The sequence below is a fragment of the Sphaeramia orbicularis genome, chromosome 18 (genome assembly GCF_902148855.1).
Source record: "Sphaeramia orbicularis chromosome 18, fSphaOr1.1, whole genome shotgun sequence".
Taxonomy (NCBI): Eukaryota; Metazoa; Chordata; class Actinopteri; order Kurtiformes; family Apogonidae; genus Sphaeramia; species Sphaeramia orbicularis.
The window spans coordinates 14,176,226-14,182,586 of NC_043974.1; positions in this window are offsets into that span (position 1 = coordinate 14,176,226).

Sequence of the window (6,361 nt, forward strand, 5' to 3'; positions counted from 1 at the left end):
GGTGGTTAAGTGAGCAGGGGGAGGTGTCTGTCACTAAGAAGAAGCAGAAGAAGCAGAAGAAGAAGTCTGGCCTCGAAAGATATACAGCGATAAACAGCAGAGAGAAGAGCTACAGTGAAGCAGAAAAAAAAGACAGAGATAATTTAATTACAGATCAGAAGTCAGATGTTTTCTAAAGCTGTGGCGGAAGTGCGAAAATTTAAGGCGATGGTCCGTATCTGTGTAGGAAGATGTTAACCACATCCTGTCATCAGATATTCCAAAATGAGAAGATGCTGAATAGATGAGAGCTTCACATGACTAAATGTTGTTCAAAGTGGATTGGAACAGAATTATAGTTCTTAATAAGTGCATTTAATCTTAAAAAAACAAACAAGCAAACAAAAAAACTCAGTGCTTTCTGAGACGTAGTCGCAAGAGCAACAGAGACAAAAACTGTTGCTCTTGTTGCGTGAACTAGAAAATAAGAGGGTTAAAAGGAGCAGGTGCAAACATCTGTTCCATGAGCAGAATACCAGAGTTAAAGCAAGGTAACAATGATGATTCTAGATGGTTCTAGAGAACTGTTGGTTTAACCCAGGGGTGTCAAAGTCATTTTCTTTCAGGGGCTACATTCAGCCCAATTTGATCTAAAGTGGGCCAGATCAGTCAAATAATAGCAGAATAACCTATAAATAATGACAACTCCAAATTTTTTGTATGCAAAAAAGAACATTAAATTATAAAAATATTTACATTTTACAAACTATCCAAACAAAAAAGATGTGAATAACCTGAAAAAACGGAAATTTCTGATGAAAACTAACAAATAATAAGAAAATTTGATCATTATTATTCCTAAACTAATGATTTCTACATGTGCATTACAGATCAGATCCACCAAGACACAAAACAGGCCGAATATTGTTAAAATTACACTTATTTTTCTTTAGACATTTCAGGTTGTTCATATTTGTTCACGTTATTGACGTTTTTTTATTAAAGGATATCAGAGTTTAATGTTCTTTGCAGTAAATCAAAGACAAAAAACTGGTGTTGCCATTATGTAGAGGCGTAAAGTCATATTCTTTTTTTTCACATTAAACCAAGAAGAACATTTAGAGTCATTATTTCTAGGTTACTATACTATTATTTACGAGTTCAACGCCTTTGACTGTTAACATATTCTGCACTTTGCAAATTCATCCCATGGGCCAGATTGGAACCAGATTGGGCCGGTTTTGGCCCATGGGCCACATGTTTGACACCTGTGAGTTAGCAGTTAAGCAAATTTTCAGAAAATCTACAAAAGATCATGTGAATTTACATTGATTTCCATATTCTACTACTGTTATGAGTATCAAGGGCTGGTTCATCTTCATCATCATTATCTTTATCATCATCATTATCATCATGGATTCAATCTTTACCACTTCATATAATATACTACCTGCATTAGTTATTGAGGAGGTGATGTACCTGTCAGATATTTTAGCAAAGGCCTGAAACTGGATGAAAGTTATCCTCTAAAAATCACTGATCTGTATCATATAAAACTGTTTCAAAGTCGTTCCTAGTTTGTCAAAGCCTCTGTCTAACATTTGTTTCCTCAGCTCTTTGTTTTGTCTGTTCTGGGCTGATATCAACTTTTTGCATATGCATGCTAACATGTATGCTGTATTTTTATTTATGTGCATGGTTTTTCACCACTATTTTCTCTCAGTCTGTGGGTTGCTGCCTGTTTGGTAGCGTGAGTATCGAACACAAAGGGAAGTGAACTTGGTATCATTAAGATAAAAGTCGTGCTTGTGGTAGATTACAGTAAGTCAGTGAAAGAGGATCTGTGTCTGTTCTGACCTGACTGACCCACAAGAAGTACATTTTGTTGTTCTTGCCGATATTTAAAGCCATTTTTAACCTGTTTATCAAGCAAGTGACTATTTTTGGTCATTTCCCCATACATTATAAGACAGTGACAGCAACAGTTACAGTGAGGACAGTGAGCCAACAATCTCAGGTCCAATGTGGTCTACAGGGTCTGGAAAGGCGAAGACACACCAAACCGATTTTTGGCGGTCAGACATCGTTGGGCAGTCTGGTGAGGTCGGTGACATGAGTCTGGTTGGTGTGTTCCACTCAGTCGGTTGTCGTTAATGCCATCACTAGTCTTTTCGACCGATTCAGCATGTGTAGTCAGCCACTACCTGTCAATCAGTCGGACCAATCTGATTGGTGGAGGGATAGCCCTTGACTAGTGAATCAGTGAATGAGAAATTTCCATGTGAATCCAGCTATGCCAAAGTACTTCCCACTATTATTGTCTTCTATTATAGTCCATTCACTGCTCATAGCATATCTGAATGAGTGTCAGTCAGTGTTGATGATGGACTTCATTCATTCCATGAGGTGAACACTGTTAGCATTGTTAGCATAGTGTAATTTCTCCATAGTTTTCACCTGCAACATCTTTCTTCTTCCACAAGAAGAAGCCAGAGAGCTGACAACACCAGTATCTTCTTATTACTAGTCATCCGTTCAACAAGTACAACAACAACAACCCTTCTGGACGACTCAACACTCTCTGCTGACAACAATGACTGACAACAGCGAGCTCTTGGTTTTGGTCCACAGGGATGTTCCGTCATTTCTGGGTTTATGTCTCGCACAAGCACAGAATGCACGTTTGGGTCGGTAATCGTTGTGGTGTGTTCTTCACACTTTTTTAACTGTGTGAGTAGGGATGGGAATCGATAAGAATTTAGTGATTCCATTATCGATTTTGCTTATTGATCCAATTCCTTATCGATTCTCTTATCAATTCTCATTGGGTGAGAAAATAAAAGAGTACAAACGGGTGTGTTTGCATTAACTGTCATTTATATTTCCATCTTCACAGAAAATATAACATATACAGTATGTACAAATAATAACAGTTGACGCCGGGCCTGGTTTGGGGGAGGGGCGGTACAATTAAAGTGAAGCTAAAGATGCTTTACTAATTCCTCTCTTGTCGCATTTCCACTACGGTTCCAGAACCAGTTCAAGTTGGCCCGTCTCCCATTGTTGTGCACCTCATTTCCTTTCCCCTACCTTCGGAAACTTGATTTGAGGGGGTACAATGTTTGTTGCCCGCACCGGAACCGGAACTGGGCCCGGATGACGGCCTGGTGTTCACTCTGCCATTAGATTCACAAGCACTGCTAAGTAGAGTATCAAATACATGACATTCCTGTAAATGAATCACATGCTGTGGACAAATGTTTGAGCAAATTGGAGGGATTCCACCCTTTTGAACAAATGGAAGCTTTGACAGTGTTCCAGTGGACCTGGTGTCATCTTTTTAGACCGTTTCTGCCTCAACACCATGTCGGCTACATTCTGACCAAAACAATGCAGCGTATGCATGACGTCATCGCACATGAGCAACGAAGGCAGAATCGATAAGCAGAATCGTTAAGCAGGCAGGCAAACGATTCCAAGGAATCGAGGTACTGGGTTCCGGTTCTCAAAAAGAACCGGTTCTCGATTCCCATCCCTATGTATGAGGGAGACTGGCACCGACTGATCAGTCAGGCTACCTTTTCTGGTGACGGTCAGCAGTCAGCTTGGTGTGTCTTCGCTTTTGGGTCCACCTCTGCATGAACAGTGAGTGTAACTGTTTTGTTAGGTACCATGAAGTAATGGTACTAATGTAAGGAATGATGATGAAAAAACAGTAAATTTTAATGTGGAAAATTTTAACAAGTGAGATCTTTTTTGACCTTATACGCTGCTAAGTTGTTTTTACGCTCTATGATTTTCTCTCACATTGAATACTGTAGAACTTCCTGGTCACTTGCTGCTGGCACAACGCTCAAACCCATAGACTCACTATTTTAAAAAGCCATAAAAACTTTGACAACAAATTGTTTAGGTTCCGCCATTGCATTGTTTTGGAGAAATATACATTTCTCAATTTTATTAATTTTGTGAATTTAAACAATGCTTGCCTGATATTGAAAGTCTTGCATGGACTTGCCCCTCCTCCCTTGACATATTTTATAAAATCCCGACCTGTCAGTGGGAGGGGCCACAGCTCCAGGAGACTGGGAGGGGCCATAAAGGTGCAGGTTGGACAAACTACACTTTCAGTCACTGGGACTGAGTATTGGAACAGTTTATCACTCAACATAAGAGACTCACAGTCATATGCCTCCTTCAAATGACAACTTAAACATTGGATAAAGGAAAACCAAGCCTGTGACCATCAGTAGATTGTCCTCACTGTGTTGTTCTGTGTGTTTTTATGATGTTTTGTCTTTTGTTAACTGTCTTTCCTGTCACCTGCCTAGGAACTACAGACGGAAATTAGCACTGCTGCTACAATCTGGTGTGTTTACAGTTGCAATTATTCCAGATGTTCATTAATATGCACTGTCCCTAATAACTAAATAAATAATAATAATAAAATAAATAAGTCAATCAATGTTTAAAGGGATAATGTATATGTTGACAGGTGTCTGGATCAGCACTTATGTTGGTCTAATGTTCTAAAAATGTTGTTTTCATGTTCTAAAATACATGTTCCTTACACTTTACATATGTTTTTCTTGTATTTTTTTTTTTCTTGTATTTCTTTTGTTTTGCCACTTGGGGTAAGGAACCAAATATGGTAACTTCATTGACCTTCATTTTCTACATAACAATAAAAAAAATGTAAAAAAAAATATTCACAAAAGTAATGAAGTCTTGTTATGTCCTCCTGTATGACACTAAGGTTGGAATTTTGTATTTCAGAGTATTTCTATGAGTGAATCATAAAGGGTTAACTTGGAAGAAATTGCTTGGGAATAATTCTGCAGGTTTAAGTGTATTAATATGCATAAAATAAACTATAAACTTATTGTATAGCCATAGAGGTCACTCAAGTTTAATTTCATTTTGCACAGTCCTAATAACTAGAAAAGCACTTGAAGAGCGCAGACCTCCGCCAAGGCAGATCAGCCCCCCCGATCACCACCTAAATTTACTCATTTGTTCCTTGTGCCAGTATCAACATTTCCTGAAAATTTCATCCAAATCTGTGCATAACTTTTTGAGTTATCTTGCTAACAGACAAACAAACAGACAGACAAACAAGCAAACCCCGATGAAAACATAACCTCCACTCTTCCTTGGCAGAGGTAATAATAATAACTGGAAAAGCACTCGGAGAGAAAATTTCATCAAAATCCACCCCCACTCCCCGATCACCACCAAAATTTAATCATGTGTTCCTTGTGCCAGTATCGACATTTCCTGAAAATTTAATGAAAATCCATTTGTAACTTTTTGAGTTATCTTGCTAACAGAAAAACAAACAAACAAACAAACAGACAGACAGACGAACCCCAATGAAAACATAACGGCTACTGTTCCTTGGCGGAGGTATTAATAATAACTTGAAAAGCACTCGGAGAGCACAGACCTCCACCAAGGTGGATCACCCCCCCCCCCCCCCCCCAATCACCACCAAAATTTAATCATTTGTTCCTTGTGTCAGTATCAACATTTCCCGAAAATTTCATCCATATCTGTCTTTTTTGAGTTATCTTGCTAACAGACAGACAGAAAAACCCCAATGAAAACAAAACCTCTGCTGTTCCTTGGCGGAGGTAATAATAATAATAATAATAATAATAATAATAATAATAAGAAGAAGAAGAAGTAGGGAAACATATAGATCAGGGGTGTCAAACTCATTTTAGTTCAGGGGCCACATTCAGCTAAATTTGATCTGAAGTGGGCAGGACCAGTAAAATAATAACATAATAATATATAAATAATGTCAACTCCAAACTTTTCTCTATGTTCATTCATTTTCTGAACCCGCTTTATCCTCACTAGAGTCACGGGGGTCACTTGGAGCCTATCCCAGCTACATAGGGGCGAAGGCGGGGTACACCCTGGACAAGTCGCCAGTCTTTTCTCTATGTTTTAGAGTAAAAAAAGTAAATTTGCATTATGACAAGGTTTACATCTACAAACTATCCTTTCAAAAGATGTGAATAACATGAACAAACTGAAAAAATAAATGTAATTTTTACAATATTATGCCTGAAATAAAAGGATTGTTAATATCTTAGTGTAATTTTTGCATTTCACAAATTCACCCCAAGGGCCGGACTGAATCCTTTGGCAGGCCGGATTTGGTCCCCAGGCCGCATGTTTGACACCTGTGATTTGGAAGATGTGACATTTAGTTTCACCTCTGTTCTCAGCAGCCAGTTGTAGAGTATAGTGGTTTCATTGCTCTGTGACGCAATGGGAATTGTGGTGGTAAACTTAAAAAAAGGAAGCCCAGTTATAAAAACAACCTAGAAAATACCGTAATTATTAGTGCCTTAACAGTAAAGTGCTTTTG